At 42.0% G+C, this 20,730-nt stretch overlaps 1 protein-coding gene across 3 annotated transcripts in view; it reads right to left on the bottom strand.

Annotated features, from left to right (window-relative positions):
* CCSER1 (coiled-coil serine rich protein 1) overlaps positions 1-20,730 on the bottom strand; it is a 2,282,720-nt gene that overhangs the window by 721,567 nt on the left and 1,540,423 nt on the right. The window lies entirely within an intron of this gene.

The raw sequence follows: 20,730 nt of genomic DNA, 5'->3' as shown, positions 1-20,730 counted from the left end.
GGGGCCCATAAAGCTGTTGAGACGGCCCTGATACAGGGTTATAGTTTCTAAGAGGAAAATCACTACATGGAATTTGATTATGGAGGAGCTAAACTTGATGAATACCAGAGGAGAAGAGTGAACTATTCTAGGTAATGGGATAGAGGCAGACACCACATGAGTGGTAGTAAAAGTAAAGCTAATGGTGCCTTGCTCAGCGTCTTCGAGGGTGGCATTATTCTTAGCTTTTCTTTTAAATCCTAAAATAGAAAAGTGGAAGTTTTTCCAAAGCATTCAATACAAGTGTTAAACTGCTCCACACCTTCACAAATGTCGGAAAAAAACAGTGAACAATCAGAGATAACCTAGACCTTCAATAGGGAATCCAAAACACATCAGCCATGTTACCCACAAATCACATAATATGCTATTATTGTAGTTCACTGCCAGCAAACTGGAAAGGTATGTAACATTTTAAAGGAGGCAAAGCTCAATAAACTTTAGCCTTCCAGGGAGTGTCTAGAGACATTCATCAACTGACACAATCCAGTCAATAATTTATCGTCCTTTATAATTGTAATTGGTAATCAATAGTGAGGTCGACAGAGAACTCTATGTTAAAATAGTGAGGACAAATATAGAAGAGCTAAAATATTAAGACCTATATATTGAGATCCGAAATATTGTGATGGTAAGTGCTCAAATGTAAGAATAGATTTAGGATTGTTAACTCCCACTCTACATACCTTGAAGATATATATACTGTGAAGGTACATATATGTAGAGTTAGGTATAGTAAATCTATACTTATTTATATATACTTAGCTTATCGATATTTTGGTGATCAAAATTTTATCCATGATACTTTGATCCGATAATATTTTTTTCTTGATAGTTTGATGGAACCAGTGGTTGAGTTATATAAATTGGGAAAAGAAAGGCACCAAAACAATGTGTCAAAAGCCAATAATGTCTCTTTTCAATGTGCCTCATTTTAGAGAGCATTAGGCCTGCCAATAGTCGAATCAGGTGTGGCTCCTCACTGTTTTTTAGCAGTGAAATAAAGAGAAAATAAAATGATAATAACTTGTGTTAATATAATTTTATTTCCTCCTAGTTCCGCAGCTTTGTGTGATCGGGCGGGGGCAGGGCAGGAGTGGTGGCACACTCCTAAGTGCACAATGACAGCTTGGTCGGCCCTCTCGGACCACCCAAAACAGAATTGCGCACTTCGCATGTTCTCCATGCAGGCTGCATTACAGCCTGCATGGAGAACATGCCCAGGTTGCCGGTCAGCAACTGAGCGCCGAAACACGGTGCTTAAATCAATCACAATGCTGCTAAGGCAGCATTGTGGTTGGCTGACTGGGAGACTAGGTGTGCTTCCAGTTGTTCAGCTCAGCAATGGAGGACTACGGAGGAGAGATGTGGAGAGGAAGCAGCAAGAAGGTACATTTTTTGCTGTAGCTTTTACTCCACTCTTCCACCGCGTGCTTCCCCCACCCTCCAACCTCCGATCCGTGATGGCCGCCGCTGAGTCTAATATTACATATTTAGGACAGAAACGTACAGGAATTACACTTTGGGCAAGCTTTTCTACTCCCTAGTCAAAAAAAGATCTCTAAAACTCTTCAGATTCCACCTGGTACTCACTTTGATTTCAGGCATCAAAAGTGCTTATGGTGTTCACTTGAGATAATGGCACATAGTGCATTAACAATTTGTGGTGAGGATGTAATATGTTAAGGACTTAGGGACACGTTTATAAAAAAATCTTGCAGTGCAGCAAGTCACCTTGCTGCGCTATGTGATAGGGAAAGGGCAAGAATGCGAAGTTGTCAACATAATACAACACATTCTTGTCTTTTCCCTGCACTGGTGCACAATATGCTTCCTAGTGCCAAGGCAGATGCCCTCACAACATTGTGCAAGGGAGCCTGCGTTGTAAGCAGGATTGTTTTTGCGCCGGAAGGGGCACCTTCCTGCACAACAACAATTCCGAAAGGATTTTTCCTCTTATATTGTGTGCTGCAGAATGCATCACACATAGATAAAGGAAGTAAAGATAAGAAATAAAGCTATTTCTCTTCGTTATGCCTCACCTGGGAAGGGGTAGCATGGAGGGGAACACCCATGTTCCACCCTTGGAACACCTTCCTGTGGAAGAGTAGTGCAACACAGCAATTTGTGCTGGACTGCACTGCTCTTCCTTATTCTAGATTTATCAAGCCACGCAAGGCCAGCTTAAGACTTGCAGTGCTCTTGCACCCCATTGCAAGGCACAAGGGTAATGCAACTTTTTAATGTATATATGCACAATAGAGAGAATACATTTTTGCTGTGAATTGCACGTTTAAAATTGTTCTAACATAGAGGTTTATGTAGATTCATAATGGATCCACTACGTTGTGAATAAAGATTAAAATCACTGAATCAAAATTATATTAAAATGTCATATTATCATAACAAACCCTTCCTTCATTTAGAAAACACATTTGAATATTTAAATACATTTGAGTCCTGATTTCAAGTGAGTGGAAGGAGAAATCTAGACAGTTTTGTAGATCTGTTTTGAATCAGACTGGGGTGTTGCAAGTGAGGACACCACACCTGTGCACCAAAAACTCTTTCCAACATTCCATTTTTTTATTTGTTACATTTCAAGATATGGGGTGCCACCAGATGATGTGAATTTTGATTTGATTTTCATTTGGTAAGCCAGAATTGGGCTAGGTCCAGCTTGTCTCACTAGAAGTCAGTTGTCTAAATTTAGCTATTACCAACTATCAAGAAACTGAGGTCTGCTCCAATTGATTTGAGAAAGTTCTGAGAACAATTCAGGGAAAAACTTTATTACAATCTGGTAAGAAATAAGATTTGATGGAATGTGCAGCTGAATGGTTTGAGGCACTAATACAAAAGTGGCATCAGCACATCAGAACAAATTAGCCCAGAGCAGCTAATACATTTGCTCAAGGGCATGATGCACGTGTGTTGGACTGTATTGTGTGCGGGGCTCAGGGATGAGCCTTGGCAAATCCTGCACATAAATTACTTTTTCACATAACCAAAGAGAGGAAATGAGACTTGATATGTACAGTAAGAAATAAATAGTATGAACATTGTTAGTTTCAATGGAACTCATCAAAAGTTTTTTATAAAAATGGAAGACAATCACTTTTGTTAGGTCTAGAGACGTGTCCTGTGGCAAAGATGAAATAATAAGTTGCTGCTACATAGGGATAACTGGTGCTTTTATTTCTTTGAAAATATTCACTGTGAAACTATCCTGTGGATAAGACATATTCTATTTACCGTAATAAATCTCAGAGGCTCTTTCAAGCAAAGTAAAGCAAATTGGGTGAGATAGGCGTGATTAGAAATTTACTGTAATTCAGAAACACACAAGCTCATAGGCTTGTGAGTTTAATTACCTCGATAGAAGCAAACTGGGTCTAAAACACCCAGAAAACGATTGGTTGCAAATTTAAACCCACTCTGCATTTGGTTGCAATATCAAAGTCAGTGGGCCCGATTCACACAACTAACTTAAGACAAAATCCTAAACTTACTACCATTTTGGTATTCACAGAAGGCACTTACTCGTTTTGGTATTCACAGAAGGCACTTACTCATTTCGGTATTCACAGAAGTTAGGAGTCCTAACTTTAGGACTCCTAAATGCCTTCTGTGAATACCAAAAGTCTTAAAGTTAGGATTTTTCTCAGTTTAGTAGTAGTATAGTTAGGACTCCTAACTTTAGGACTCCTAAATGCCTTCTGTGAATACCGAAAGTCTTAAAATTAGGATTTTTCTCAATGTAGTAGTAGTAAAGTTAGGACTCCTAACTTTAGGACTCCTAAATGCCTTCTGTGAATACCGAAAGCCTTAAAATTAGGATTTTTCTCAGTTTAGTAGTAGTAAAGTTAGGAGTCCTAACTTTAGGACTCCTAAACTGAGAAAAATCCTAATTTTAATTTTAAGACTTTCGGTATTCACAGAAGGCATTTAGGAGTCCTAAAGTTAGGCCTACTAACTTCTGTGAATACCGAAATGAGTAAGTGTCTTCTGTGAATACCAAAATGAGTAAGTGCCTTCTGTGAATACCAAAATGGTTGTAAGTTTAGGATTTTGTCTTAAGTTAGATCTGTGAATCGGGCCCTATGTCTGGAAACAGGGGTTCGATTCACAGAACTAATCTGAGACAAAATCCTAAACTTACTACTTTTGGTATTCACAGAAGGTATTTAGAAGTAGTAAAGATAGGATTTTGTCTTAAGTTTGGCTTAAGACAGACTTAAGACAGACTTAAGACAAAATCCTAACTTTACTACTACTAAATGCCTTCTGTGAATACCAAAAGTAGTAAGTTTAGAATTTTGTCTCAGATTACTTCTGTGAATCAGGCCCAGTCCGTGATTACATGGAGTTATGTGGCCACCTGCACTGGGACTTTGCTTCACATTGTTCACATGTCATATTTTATTTTAACAATCCCTTGCATCAATATTTTGTCAATATAAATCCACTTAGCATGTCATGTAGGCAGTGGCGGCCCATGCAGGTAAGCGTGTTGAGGTGGGGCGGAAGTGTAGTGGGGGGTGGAAGCATCAAACGATGGAATAGGTCAAATAAAATAAATAATTAAAAAACACTTAGTTTGCACTCGCCTCATCGCCGACGTAAGTGGTTTTTATTTATTTATTTTATCTATAGCTAGAACATCACAATGTATAGGAAGTATCACTTTAAATAAAGTAGGCCATTTACTTTCTGTAGAGATCACCACATTAAAAAGACAATTAACCACCTATTAATAATCCCATCTTTATATCACCATTATCAATAAGCATGTTTAAATGCAATCCTTATTACCAATAAAGTATTTAATTGTTTATCAAAAACCACTGTCAACATCATATTTTCAATAAAACAATTGAAATGAACATAACAAGTGTCTCTGACTTTCTTATACGCCTTCAATCCACATAAAATGCAGTTATAAACCCAACCCCTAGAGGGCACTGCACTTCCACCTCAAGAGCAAAAGCTCCTGCCTTAGGAAATGCTTGAAAATAAAGGAGAAATATCCTCAGGTCGGGTTTCCTGAAACCTGGGAGACTTAGGTTTCAAATTGTATAAGTTAGTCTGGGGATATTGCACTCCCTACATCCTCTACAATATCCGTTGGTGGTGCCCTTGTCAAATTTGAGGTGACCACAAGCGCCATTATTTTATCCAACCAAGCCCCGCAGGGCACTATGCAGTGCTTCCTCAAGCAGTATTGAATTTTATATTAGTGGCTTGGCTGCTTTATTTTTACAGGAGTGCCCTTTTCCCATCTGGAAAGTCCTGTCCTTCATGGCACTTGGGATATGCAAGGAGCCCACTCCTGCTTGGCCTGACAGGCTCTCCCCATGATCAGCACTGTCCTCACCCATGCGGCAGATGGCCAGTCTTGTTCTCCCTTTCCACTCTTTGCAGGCAGGGTGTTGCACTAGATGGTAGCTGCTCTCCTACCCCCAGTCACAGACAGGGGGAGCGGGGGGCACCACCATTGGGGTTGAGTGATGGTGCACCCCCTTTCTTCTTCTCGGCTCAGGGTCCCTAGATTTCCTCCTAGGTGGGCCACAATTGGTCCCCTGGGTCAATAGAGATATGGCAAGTGTGTGCCTCGCATGGCAGATCCACCTACCAGTTTCTTTAATGGAGGTTGTGTCATCCCCTGGGGGATAGGCCATCCCCATGGAAAATCAGGAGACTAGCAGCAGAGCCCCATTTGCTCCATCGCTTGGGTTGGGCATTTTTAAATAGGCCCGTCTTTTAATGTGTATTTCTTGGGCCACATATGACTGATTTGACCATATTGGGCTCATTTTGCTCACCGGTTTTCCTTCCTCCCTTCCTGGGTTTCTGGTGCCTCTCTCCTTCTGCTGGACACAAAAGTTCAGATCTTCCCCCAACTGGCTCTTTAAGGGTGTAAGGGAATCAGCCTCACTGGTACTAGAAAGACCCATTAGTCCAGGGGTCAGCTGTGGGATGTACTTAGTCTAACAGGGCATCAGGAGGTATGTCATTCCAGTTGTCCATGGTACTGCTGCCGCCCAGTTCTAGTAAGCAACTCCAACAACAATTCTCTCCTTTGTGCAAGAGTTTTTAAATGGGGGTGGAATTTCTAAAAAAACAGACATCCCTAGCCAATCCCAGGGTGCCATATCACACCTTCACCCCAGTGGAAAGTAGCGGTAAGAATGCACAGTCCATTTATCATGTGATTACCTTGGGTGAGACACAAGCAGTGAGACTCACTCACAGTAAAAAGTCAAAAACAGGATGATCATAAAGCAATAAAATATGGGTGTACCAAATGGGCGAAACCCAATTGCGACAACCTTGAGTAATTGCGATCTACAATTGTGTAGGTAATCATGTAGCTTAGCATCTGTTGGGAGGGGAAAGTCCTCCATATGATAGGATATGTGTATCCCTGCCCAGCAGTACTGCTGCCTGGATCCCTAATGCAGATGTTTTTGTCATAGTCGAGCATAGATCATGCAATGACATAAAGTTGTCTTTTTGGACCATGAGGGGTGCCCCAGGTCTACCCTCATACTGGTGGAAGTCTACCACCTTTGCCAGGAGTCATGCAGTTCGTGCGTGGTGGTGGAAGCATACCACTTAGTGATCAGTAGCAGTGAACACGACCTTTTTCTCCTATCTCTGGAGTAAAGCATACTGGCTCACTCACTTTTGAAAGTTCCATTTCTGTGTGCTTAACTCACCCTTGAACAACATCAGATAGATGTGGAACGCTGCAAAGCACAGGAGTAGTGATTCTGTGCTGATTTTATGTGTCCCTGGAAATGGTGCTGTAATGGGATAGAGCTATACTGTGCAGTATGTTTTTGGTTAGTGCATGTGCTGGGTATATGTATGCCTGTGAGAAATACATGACATGAGAGATATAGTGCTGTGCAGTGTGTGTGCAATGAGAGCATGTGCTGTTGTATGTGTGCTTACATTAAGTACAATACATGAAGGGTGAAGAGTTGTGCACGATGCACACAGTAAGTGTGTGTGCTGGCAGTATATGTGTTTGTAAATACCACACTCTGGGTACAGATAGAAAAACTTCAGTGCTGAACAGTGGGCGCAGGCTAAGTGTGTGAGCTGAATGCATGTGTACATGTAAGGGTACAATGCATGGAGGTACCAGCGCCAGACAGTAAGTATGCCGTGAGTGTACAAAGGATAAATGTGTTTGTAATAATACACTACATGGAGGACTCTGGGTTCCATTTTGGGAAGCCCAGTCATGCCTGCTGAAGAAATGAGGAGGTGAGGAATCCCTCAGACAGGTTTGTGTATTGCTGTATTACTGTGAGCTGAGTGGGACACACTGGAGGGAAAAGGGAAAGACTGCTGTTTGATTCAGTGACAGATCACAAGGAAAGGGCTGGACACATCTCAGGAAGGGAGATGGGGAGAATAATAAAATCATAAAGAGTAGGGCTTGGGATCTGGGATTAACTTTTTGATTCACATATCACTGTGGCTGACATCCAGGTGTGAACTCTGGTCGCTCTCATGAATTGTGCCGTAGGGCAATCAGCTTCGGAGTCTTGCCTGCTGCGACAGACAATCTTTCATGTGGAAAAAAAGACACAGAAAAATATCCACTTTAAAAGAAGCAGACATAAAGTTCCCCATTCCCCAAAGCTCTCTATGCCACTGGACTCAAGCTATCCTGGCTCATGAGGGCTGGAAGCCCGAAACTGGTCCTAGGATGCTTGTATCCAGTCCAGGGAGGACCTGGCCTGGCAGTTCGGGCTGGACTGTTCCCATTGGGTGCAGGGTCAAGACTGATTCACATATGGCTGGGTCCAAACTGGAATGGCATTGTGAGCAAAAAAACGATGGATTTAGGCCCAGATCTCTGCACTGGGTTGAATATATGACATTATTCTGCATTCTGCCAATCAATTGCTCTTTTTGCATTTGTCAACTCGAGGGGGACGGGTATGCCGAGACGTGGGTCCCGTGCTCTCCTGCCACTGGAGTCAAGCTATCCTGGCTGATGAGGGCTGAAAGCCTGAAACCGGTCCTGGGATGCTTGTTTCCAGTCCAGGGAAGTCCTGGCCTGGCAGTTCGGGCTGGACTGTTCCCATCGGGCACAGGGTCAAGACTGATTTGCATTTGGCTGGGTCCAAACTGGAATGGCATGGTCAGCAAAAAAAATGATGGATTTAGGCCCAGATCCCTGTACTGGGGTGAATGTATGACATTGTTCTGCATTGTGCCCATCAATTGTTCTTTTTGCATTTGTCACGCCGAGTGGGATGGGTATTCCCAGACGTGGGTCCCGTTCTCTCCATGCCACTGGAGTCAAGCTTTCCTGGCTGATGAGGGCTGAAAGCCCGAAACCGGTCCTAGGATGCTTGTTTCCAGTCCAGGGAGGACCTGGCCTGGCAGTTCGGGCTGGACTGTTCCCATTGGGCGCAGGGTCAAGACTGATTTGCATATGGCTGGGTCTAAACGGGAATGGAATGGTGAGCAAAAAAACGATGGATTTAGGCCAGATCTCTGTACTGGGGTGAATGTATGACATTGTTCTGCATTCTGTCCATCAATTGTTCTTTTTGCATTTGTCACCCCGAGTGGAACGGGTATGCCCAGACGTGGGTCGCGTGCTATCCATGCCATTGGAGTCAAGCTATCCTGGCTAATGGGGGCTGAAAGCCCGAAACTGGTCCTAGGATGCTTGTTTCCAGTCAAGGGAGGACCTGGCCTGGCAGTTCGGGCTGGACTGTTCCCATTGGGCGCAGGGTCAAGACTGATTTGCATATGGCTGTGTCTAAACTGGAATGGTACAGTGAGCAAAAAAACAATGGATTTAGGCCCAGATCTCTGTACTGGGGTGAATGTATGACATTGTTCCGCATTCTGTCCATCAATTGTTCTTTTTGCATAAAGTTTCAAAGACTCAGGCCTTAAATTAGAAATTTTGTGTATGGAAATGAACTATAAGAAGGGGAGGTTGAGACCCCAAAATTTGTTATTTGCCATCAGCCAGACAGGCTGTGCGAGAAGGGGAAGCTCTGCAAGACATCTGCCTTTGACCAAGGCTGGGGTCAAAGGTCTGCAAGTCTCCCTGCTGGGTTAGGGGACATCACCCTGGATACCAAGCTCACCTGTCCTGGAGCCTGAAGCACCAGTGCCTCCCTGCTTGCCAAGATCAGTTTGCCTCTGAGGAAGAGGAGAAAATGTTGGAGGGAACAAGGTCTAGTGAGGAGCCATGCAACAGGATTCCCTGAGTTAGGTATGAGGCTGAGCATCGATCGAGTCATTGCCTGTGTGTCATATCGGCTCTGCAACGTCCGTATGCTAGGAGTGGGCTGCTGGAGCTTGAACCATGAGTGAAGCACCATCCCGGACTGGGTGAATCCATTCCACAGTGCTGCAGTGACCCTGTATACCAGAGGGGGCCACCGGTAAAGTTATCCACGCTGAATCTCTGAAATACGTGGCCATCTCAGTGTGGGCATTTGTACCAAGAAAGTCTGCACCTGTGTTGTCCAACTACAACGACAACCTTGTATGTCAGGTACCAAAGGATTTGGGTCTCTATCCAAAGGAGATCATTAAGCTATCTTAAGAGGGTTGGACCCACAACTCAAGGGAACTGCACCTGACTGAGCTGAGGGCTACCAAGGATGCTGTAGACAAGGTCACACCCTCAATGGACTCCAGTCAAGATTGAAGAAAGAATTTCCCTGCTGAGCTGGGTAAAGTCAACTTACCATGTATTCACGAGCTGAGAGCTACTCCGATATCTGAGAAGGTCTCTGGCAGCACCGCTCAGGAGAGAGAGCCAGCACCGCTGGGTGCTGCCAGGTTGGTCATGGGCAGCCCCACTTCTCCAAAACTGAGCAGGACTCACGGGTGCCCACTCTGTGGGCACACGCTGCTCCTCCAAACTCCTCTGTATTGCGAGAGGGGATAAGATGTGAATTGTGCGAATCGAGCCCTGAGGGACTCTCTGCTAATGGTGCTGCAACACCAAAGACACTTTTGACAAGGAGCCTGAAGAGTCAAATAGGAAACTCTCAAGTATGGACTATCAGTGTGCATTGCTTGGATGTGGCCACAAGTGAATGGGGAATAACTCAAAACAAGTTACACAAAGGAAGGTGGGATAGGAATTTGCCTGACAACTACTGGAGCTCCGACCTGAAGGGGAGTTGTGTTGTTGCTTCTGAATATCGTATACCTTTGCATGTGTGGAGTTAGAAATAAGATACTTCTTTTCTTTGTATAAAAGCAAATATTAGACTGCTCATTGATTTATTGCTCATACTATGTGCCCTTTCAGTTATGAGTAATTTTCTGTGACGTGTATTACACTCCCCCCAAGGGAGCCTTGACTGTTTGACCACAGCTGCTACTGAGAGTTAAGTGCAGAAGGGGAAGATGGCCCAGTTGCTTGGGGTCCATTGTAGGTTGGGCCCTAGAACATCAGAAGTAAAGGGCCTCAACCACCACAGTCACGCCCAGTAACCCCTGTGTGATCCAAAGCCCTCTGAAAGGGGTATCTAACTACTTTGTTTCCAGAGACGATGTATTTCCATATTTTACCATGTTTGTGTAATTGATAGATCACCTTCTGTGGTCAAATGCTGGCCTTCATGCTCTTCTGTGAAGATGTAAGAGATGAGGTTTGGCATTTTGCAAAAAGATTTGGACACCCAGGGGCAGATTTACTAAACTTTGACACAGCGCAACATAGCAAGGGGAGATGCTGAGCGGCAGAAATGTACCATATGTACTAAGATAAACTGCTGCTGTCCTCATCCATGGAGGTCGCCTCCGCCACATGAGATCGCTGCTGCTGTCCCCTGTGCTTTTACAATACTCAAGTGGCCTTCCTACACAGAATCTATCATTCAAGGCTTATTGCTCTTTGCATGTGTGCACTAACATGCAAAGTGGAAGTAATGAGGAGCAATAAACATATTTCTCCTTGATACGCCAGATTCAGGTCAGCACACAATTTTGGCACACACTCATGTTTAATGACCTTAGTGAATATGGGTTTCTATCAAAATACATGGAGTGCCCATGCTCCACCCATAATGCCTCCGCGAAGCACAGTAACGTAAGACAGAAATATGTGCTTCTTCGTGTTACTTTTAGGTTAAAATCCCAGGAAAGCCACAGAAACCTACATTTGCATGCCTTTGTAAATCCGAATATGGATTTAGCATCGGGGTGCGCCACAACAGTGTTGCAACTCAGAAGCACATCTTAGTAAATCTGGCACATAATGTTGTGTTTTCACAGTACAGCTGAGGGTGATGTGTAGGGATTCCTTCAAGGTAAGATGTAGCTCATACTGTAAAGGAATATTAGACCTGACAACAAATCATCAATTTGTTTACTCTATTGCACTTTTGCAACCCTCACTGCAATAAATGTGAGAATTTCTCCTAGAACCTCTTATAAGACATTCAGGCACAGTACTAGATATATATATATATATATATATATATATATATATATATATATATATATATATATATATATATATATATATATATATATATATATATATATATATATATATATATATATATATATATATATCTCCACTCACTCCACAACCAAGCAAGTTTCAGGAAGCTCCCAAAAACTTGGCTATTTAGACAAGCATATGGATAAAATTCTGGCTAGATGTCGCTTCTCTCTTCCCCAGCACAAAGAAAACTTGTTGGTTAACGTGTGCTATGCAAATATGATATAACATAAAACAACATACACAAGTCTAAAAATGGCTGAACTCAACAACTCTGATAAGCTGCAAGCAGACTACCATTGAAAACCATAAAGGCCACATGTACAATGCATTTTTCCAGTCGCAAACGGGCCGATTCACAGGACCGGCCATATGTGACTAGAAATATGCTTTTTAGCATGTACAAAGTCAAAATTGCGATTCAGAAACTTGTTACTGAATCGCAATTTCGGTTCTGCGATTCAGTATTCGGAAGGAGCATGCTTAGGACGTTCCTTCCAAATACCATTTCTGACTGGTGTGTACGAATGTTTTGTGACCTAAATGCGGTTGCAAAACATTTCACTTTACCACCAACGCAAAGTTGATGGCAACCCATTTACAATTAGGAAGGGGTCCTCAAGGGATCCCTTCCCCTTTGTGAATGGCTGGTAAAACATTTTTTAAGAGCAGGCGGCTTTTCCATGGACCATTGCCTACTCTTATAAAATGAAACTTCAAAGTTAATTTTTTTCTGTTTAACGCATCCATTATCTTTTAAGGAAACGATCTGCGTTTAAAAAAATAGATTGCTTTATTTAAAATAAATAAACCCCAGCAGGCCACCATGCCAGTGATTTTTGTGAATCCCAATGGGTCACAAACCAAAACCTACTTCATAACAATTCATGATGAAAGTCTAATTTTGACCCACTGGAAATCGCAGAAAGTTTAAAAGAAACTTTTCTACATTAGTGTTTGTGATTACCAAACAAGGAATCTCAAAAAGTCACAATTTAGTCATTACAAACACTAAGCGTTCTAAATCTGGCCCTAAATCACATGTTTTTTTCTGTTGGCAACTGTCTGAATCTCTACAAATCACTAAGATACAAACAACATCCCCAGAAATGCTAATCACCAGTTGAGACCTATTGTAATGGGTTCAAATATTTTTTATCAAACCAAGACTTAAAGTAAATATTGCTTTCTCTAGTCTTTTCCTGCAAAGATTAAGTCAACTACATTCACTTTGGTATTCCTAAATATTACTCTCCACTCAAAGTCACACTTCCTGCTGCCACCTTGTCTCAGTGCTGGGATTGGCCGCTACGAACATATAACACGGATTGTGCTTAACCTCAGCAGTCCTCTTATTCAGGGAAAAACGAATTACAGTGTGGCATGCTTAACACACCCATTTTGGGCCAAACAAATTAACATATCAGGAGTCTTCCACCAAACTAGGTAGCACAGACACTCTCCTTCTTGGTATCCTGATCTTGAAAAGGACACCATTTTCTACAAGGCCTTCTTGGCCTGCACTACCAGAGAATGAGAAATCTGGAAAAGAAAAGAGTGAGAAAGGATATTGGGATAATAGTGCGTCTGCCTTCAATTCACACTGTTAGACCTGCCATCCTTAGGGTTGTGTTTCCCTAGACTTTTTGCAATTTACCTCCTGTTTTGCTGATTCTCTTTTGTTGGCCATACGACTCTGAGCACTTTACCACTGCTAACCAGTGATTCACATATTTGAGTTACTGATAAGTCCCTTGTAAAGTGGTATACCATACACCTAGTACCTGTGTTTCGAATGCTACTAGTGGGCCTGCAGCACTAACTGCGCCACCTGCATAAGTAGCCTTTCAAACCTGTCTCAGGCCTGCCATTTCAGGGCCTGTGTGTGCAGTTTACTGTCACTTTCTATTGGCATTTGAAACTACTTGTCACGCCTAAAGCTCCCCTTCTATTCCATCTAATCCACTCCTTAGGTAGGCTTCAGGGGACACTAAGAGCAGGGTGCTATGTAAGTAAAGGGTAGGACATGTACCTGTGTGTTTTGCATGTTCTGACAAAAACCCAAATTCGTTTTCCACTCCTGTGAGGTCTGCTCCTCTCATGGGTTAACACTTTGCATTCTTTAAAATATTTGTGAGCTATGATTCCTGATTGTAGAGGAGTGGCTGAATTATGTTTTATATCTATGGGTTGGTAATGACAAATCCTCTTTACTGGTAAAGCTGGATTTGGCATTACTAGGTTAGAAAGAGGGCATTTCTCTGCCCTTAGCTCTTGGTGTTGACTTCCAGGCTGTCTCCAATACATGTCTGGGTGTTGGTGACATCTACACTTTGTGCATTCCCTCTAGACAGCCACAAACAAAGGAAACTCTGCTGCAACTGCATTCACATGCATACTGGTGGGTCTTACTGGGCAGAAGAAAGGGGAGGGACTGATGCGTACACTTCAGTAGGTAGTGTCCTGCCTCACACAAAGCACAAATCAACCCCAAAGGTTAGTTTGGCAGACAGGGCTGGGCTGAATGGGGACCTGTGCTCTTTAAAGACTTTTCTTTGAAGTCACCTCCACTTTAAAGGCACTTTTGGGTATAAGTACTCGGTCTCTGACCTCTTCTAATTAGAATTTGACCTGTAAGCAGACATCACTAGCTCTACATCTGCACATTGAGCGAAGGACTGCTGTGCTGCCAGGAGGAACTGCCACTCTGCTAACTGCTCTGTCATGTTGGCCTGCTGATTGTTGAGTTGCAGGAGGGACTGCCACTTTGCTACCTGCCTTGCTGCGCTGGCCTGCTGCCAGCTAGCTCTGCGCTGTGACGACTGACTTCAAGTGTTCTACAAGGGCTTGTTGGCTTGCTCCCTGTTTTCAGAAATCTCAGGGCCATCCAAGATTTCCTCCTCACAACAATTACTGCCGGGCTCGACCAACGTGGAGCCCTCTCCTTCCTGAACATGCTTGAATCTTTCCTGGCATCTTAAAAACGGTGCCTGCAGATGATTTAGGGCACCTGCACATGCCTGTGTCATGGGCCGATGAAAGATCATCAGGCCTTCCATGTCTGTGCAAGATCGTCACATCTTCTGGCTCTTCGCAGATGTAACACTCACAGACAGTCCAGCGCATCTCATCTCCTCTCAGCTGCAAGCTTGGGGAGAAGAGTCCAACTGCAGAGTTGGTCCCGAACGAGGGAGACCATTACGTCTACACTTTGCCAGGACCACCACGTCTAAGACACCACAGTGCTCGAGAACAGCCCCCGCAGCTTGACCCTCGCAACACCAGCCTCCCCAAAGAGCTGATCACAGCGCAGGTCCCAACTGGTAGATGCTGCTTTGTTTGCCCGCTTTAATCAGGACCGCCGTGGCTGTGCGAACACCACCTTTGTCCACACAAGAAAGGTACTGTACAGCATTATAGTCACCCTGCGCTTTCGTGGGTGGCCTATTTTTGAAAGTATGCTGAGTTTTGAAAGTACGCTGAGTTTGGAACACCGAGTTTTACCTTTGGTTATGATCTGCGCCATTCAGAAGACTTGTGGAGCATTGTTCTTCCTGCTTCAGAGCATACAAAGTTCATCTTTTGATCCCCTATGGGGATCATTGCGATTTCACAGAGACTACTATAAATCCCTTTTTAGATGTGAGTGTGCTTTGCTTGCCTTTATCAAAACTGCTTATAACTTAAAAGTATTCATCATATTTATATTGTTTTGGTTTCGTTTTGTTACCAATTTTTTATTAACCTGTATGGAGTCTATTTGTAGTGTATTCATTGTGTTACTGGATGTGTGTTGCACAAATTCTTAACACCTTGCGTTTTAAGATAAGCCTGCCTGCTCTGTGCCAAGCTACCAGAGGGTGAGCACAGGTTTTCCTAGTAGTGTATCTAACTTACCCTGACTAGAGTGGTTGGTTCTGCCTGGCTTGGGTTTATACCTTAGCCAAACAGAAACCCTATTTCTAAAACACACTATTCCCTCATGACTGTCCATTAAAAAGACAACTGAAATTACTCTTCAACTAACCCCAGTCTCTTGCTGTGACTAACCTGCTTTTGGCATTAGGATCTATCCCTGGTACTAGTACTGCCACTGAGAGTCTGTCTTTCATGTACACTATGACATATGTATGTATCTAGATCCTGTTTCATTACTATATATATTTTTTTTTCAACCCGTGTGGATACCTTTCTCTATACTTCTATTCTATTCTCTGATTCCATTGGTTGAGATCTGTATGCCATGTCAAATTATGCTACGTAAGGCACATCTATGCACTCAGATCTTGTATACACTATATAAAAACATTAATAAATAAAATAAATGTATAAATAAACCTTTACATCCATTCATATTTAAGTCCTCTTCGCCCTACAGCCTTCCCACGAGTAATGTTGGTGCTCCTGTGCTGACATTGTATATTCTATCAGCTTTCAACAAAATATCTCACAAGCACTGTGAGCTATAACATCTGACCCTTCCCGAGACCGTGTTTATCCTGTCATTAGCAGTTCCCTGATTAGGCTCGACCATGCTTCTCCCTAGAGTTTGCACTAATTCACACACATTGTGTTCATAGTAGTGTGTTGCAGATTTAAAATGGAAAGGCAGTTCTATAGCAACTCAGACCTCAGAAATACACAAAATAACAGGTCAACAGCCCATCCTCTCTCTTGTAAGTCTTTTGGACTAACAACACTGTACCTTCAACCCAAGCTGCAATTTCTTGCACTTTGTTTTATTTTTTTATATGAATTTATGTCTGCCAGAACAGCTTTCGAAAGTTTGAATATGGTACATAAATCGGATTTGAATTAATAAAATGATATGGTTGATTGTTATACACCTTGAGGGGGTGGTGGAACAAGGTTTATGATTTGTTCATTAAAACGCATAATTAATCCTGCATTTTACAGAAAAAAATAATATTCTAAATTCTTTATTTTGATTGAATTTCAAGGCCAATCCTTTCAATAATAACTAATTTGACATAACCAGCTTTCAGCAATCAATCTACAATGAATGGCCCATTCGGGGGAAGCCCACAGCATGAATGTAGTAAGCAATAATTAATTAGGAATCCTTCCGAAAAGATAATCAGACTAAGATTTTGAAAAAAATACAATTAGTTTCAGTATCTGAATACCCTTAATAGCTCATTTTCAAACCCGATCACATCCACTGAGCCTTTAGGAAAGACGGTGAATTTTATGCAAACCAGCCTTACTCTGTACCAAAACAATATTTCTAGTTTGAACCTCTGTATTACAATTGCACTTGGTAATAATGCAAGTTGCATATGTATTTCTGCCATGCTAGACTTTATCGGTGAGTTCCATCTGATGCCTTTGTGAAGCAACCAAGGAGGTGAGGGTTTTGCCTAAGACCCCATTTCACACTAACATCCTGTGATTCTGGGCAAATCACGTAATCTCCCAGTGCCTAGAAAAATGAATGTGTCTGTCTGTCTGTAACGCAATCGGTGCTCATGTAAAGCACTCTGATACCTTTGGGTCCAGTTTGCTCTATGAAAAATAAAAAAATACAAATCCAAGCGTTCGTACCAACTATATGGAAATTCTCCCGGCCACCTATTAAGACAACGGGGCAGATTCACAAGAAAGTGACTCTGTGCGGAACGCAAGCTATTTGGCTGCGTCGCACTGAGTCACTTTCAAAGCACAAGGATGCAACATATTTACAACAACATTTCGCATCTTTGTGCTTCCCCCTGAGCTGGCGCACTGCCATGTGCCGGAGCAAGCACCCTTGCACCATGGTGCAAGGATGCATGGGTTGTCAGGAGATTGTTTTTGTTCAGAAAGGGTTCCCTTCCAGCACAAAAACAATCTGAAATGCAGTTTTTCAACTTCTATGTGTGCTGCATTAGCAAACATAGAAGTTGAAAAACGTAATTGTTCTAATGATTATTTATGTGCAGGAAGGGAACCTTTCCTGTACATAAACAATCATTAGAGGTTATTTCCGCTTTCTATGTGTGCTGCAGAATGAATAAATTTCTCCTCGTATTTCCTCCTGAGGAGGCGTAGCATTCACACGCATTTCCAGATTTACGATTCCTCATGTGTCTGGTTCCATGGATGTTGCGTGGGAACACCCACAGCAACACCCATAGAACACCCCTTTGGCGCAAAATTGCTGCGTGCATTTACAAGGACAGGAAAAGTCACGCAGGGGGGCTTTTCCTGTCCTTGTTAATATGGAACCGTAAAATGCGCCACCAGTACGTCACAAAAAGTGATGTACTGGTGGCGCAAGGGGCTTGTAAATCTGCCCCAACGTTCTTTCAGACTGATAAAACTACAAAAGTGATGGGTACCATGTCTGAATAAACTCAGCAACTGGTAATTACTCCTGGATGAATTGCCGTCTCTTTTTGCTCGCTGTGCCTCCACAAACATCAGCGTTGGTGCTGCTTTAGTGTGAACGGTCCAGCCTCATTGGTAGCCCACCTCTGGTCTGAGCGGGAGGAAATGAACCCCGGACTGGTTTCGAAGTGCCATACTCCAAATAACACAAATATACAAGTGTAAACTCCATCAAATGTCGCAAATCTCACAGACACAATCACATGCAATCACAAGCAACACAAACTATCCTGCCTAGTTTGTCTGTTCAAACACACCTTCATATTGATTAGAAGCAAAATCAATATTTAGACATTCTATTCCCTGTTTATGAAAAAAGTCATTAAGTGAAAAAAAGAATCATGGCGTGAGCTGTCACAAACGTTCAGACATAAATATTTCACAAAGATTTTTATTCTGTTGGCAACGTTATTAACGCATCAAGAATTATTTAGTGTGGAGCTGTCTGTTTTAATTCAGTGCTCTATAGTTTGCGAGCAATAACTGAGTCCTGGCGAATTCCAGGACTTGTATCAAAATTTGTTAACAAGCTTGAACATAAGCAACACAGATGGCTCAGTGCAGGCTAGACGTTTTTAGCGATGATACACAATGCCTTGTGTATCTGGATATGTCCTAATTCTCAAAGAGCCCAGGGCTTTGAAACAGTTTGCAATTTGATGCAGTGAACCACACCAGGTAATGTGCAATCAGAGTTCTAAATATGATCCAATTTTCGTAACATGCTTTAAAAAAAAAATTAACCTAGAAAAAATAATTTTTGGGTGATTTGATGTGCTATTAATTTAAGGCTGATAGCCAAGAGGACAGAAAAAATGTATGGGCTATAAAAAAAAGGCTGGATATATTTGCCCTAATACAGCAACCTTATTTCGTAAGGGTTACACCACGTGCAGGGCCACTTCATTCTCTTAACAGACAAGTCCTATAGTTATGTCGCCCTATATTATTCTGCTTCGCCCTATCAGTCCCATCTCGCATTCATTTTCAGTTGACAATATAAATTTGGTGCTTTCATGGTTAGTAAAAAGTTTTAGAACGCATCTGTTATTTACATCTCAAATCTGCAGTGCTTAATTACAGCCAGTCGTTTCCGGTACTCAGCACCGGCACTTAATTGGTTTAATGTGCTCGGCTCTTAATTGTCAACACCACACTGCTGAGAGTCTGCCACATGGTGGCGCTACTCATCTAATTTAGCGATGAGTAGTACAGCTTTTGTTTATGAATACAATTTACATTAAAAAATTACTAATACCTGCCTCCCCAGCCATTTCTTTAGCTTTGTGGACCTGGAATAATCTTAACTGTTCACTTGCAGGCGAGAGAGATGGGTAGTATTTGCTTTGGTACCATTGGCAGTGATGTCAGGGGCAATGGGTGGTTCAAGCTGCAGTGGCCTTCTGGTCAGGGGTCTGGCACTTATTATTTTACAAATTAAGGCAAGCTAAACTGTGAAATAAAGATTAAACAATTATTAAGTGACTTCAGTTGAGGTCAACTAAAATTAAAATGTGCTTGCCGCATGTTTTGCTGCACAAGTGGATTTACTTTTTCATGAACCACAAGAGCCAGAAACAGACGTCAAGAAAGCATATAAAGAGGGATCACTCTTTCACAAAAATGAATTTATTAATATTACGGCCGTAGATTTGTATGCCAAGGCACTTTCGATCTGCAGATGGAGCATGATAACAAATCATGATGATTTTCAGAGATTAATAATGTTTTCAAAATCTAAAAACATTAAACTTTTACATTTTAATTAAGCTGAATGCCTTCCAGGTCCTAGGAAACAAGGACATTTTGAAAATCCATCAGCTGTGTTGTATCTGTGTGAGGAGCTTCAGGCTGTCCTACTGCTGAAAGCTGAACTTCAAAAGCAAAGCTACAATTGAAGAAAAATTAACTTCAGACATAAAGCAGTTCGCGGTACCTAGCTTGGAAGATACCCGTTTTAGCAAAAATCTTGTGGGAACGCATCCCAATAAAAATATTAGTATTGTTTATTTCTTCAAATAATATCTTCTACTGTGTAGTACAGATCCAGACTACCTACCTGTCTATCTTTCTTCCCGGTAATATTTTCACATCTTTCGACATGTTCTTCCTCCAATGACCCTTGTTTTTATGCTATGTTATGTCTAATTGCATAGTGCACTAATAATCCGCGAGAGTATCCTGGTGCTTGAGCAGGTGTGTAAGTGAATGTCCCCTGAGAGCAATTCTAAAGTCCCACTTTGTAACCATAATTCTGTATTCTCAACAAACATAAAACTAAGTTCATGACTTGTAAGAGGCTACCAACTGTACTCTCAAGGACCTGCAGATTGTGATAGGCATAGCAGCTCCTAAACTTATGTTGCTGTTTGCAGTTCCAGGGGATTACTTTGCAAACGTGATTCAATTAAAATGACTAATAGACTTTTCAATCAATCAATAAAGACCCTACCTAATGATCAAATTGTTTTGCATGTTGGGGACTTTTTAAAAGTGCTGTGCGAGCTCGTAGGTCTATGTTGTCCTAAAATTATTTTAAGACATATTGTTGTTTTAACTTTATAAGTAATGTATTATTTGTTTTTATGCATCATATATTCTGACGAAATGTATGTGTTTTTATGGTTGTTATCATACTTCTGGATAAAGTTATTTATTGATTGATTGACTAATAATCTTCTTAAAGTGAGAATCCCTTTAGAACAATCTATCACTGCTTGCTTATGCTAAGCATAGAGCCTTATTACCTCCTCGTAAGTCTTCCTCACCACATGACTATCGTAGAGAGC

The sequence above is a fragment of the Triturus cristatus genome, chromosome 2_2 (assembly GCF_964204655.1).
Source record: "Triturus cristatus chromosome 2_2, aTriCri1.1, whole genome shotgun sequence".
In the NCBI taxonomy this organism is placed as follows: domain Eukaryota; kingdom Metazoa; phylum Chordata; class Amphibia; order Caudata; family Salamandridae; genus Triturus; species Triturus cristatus.
The sequence above is the reverse complement of the archived record's forward strand: the minus strand, read 5'-3'. Positions and strand labels throughout refer to the sequence as shown.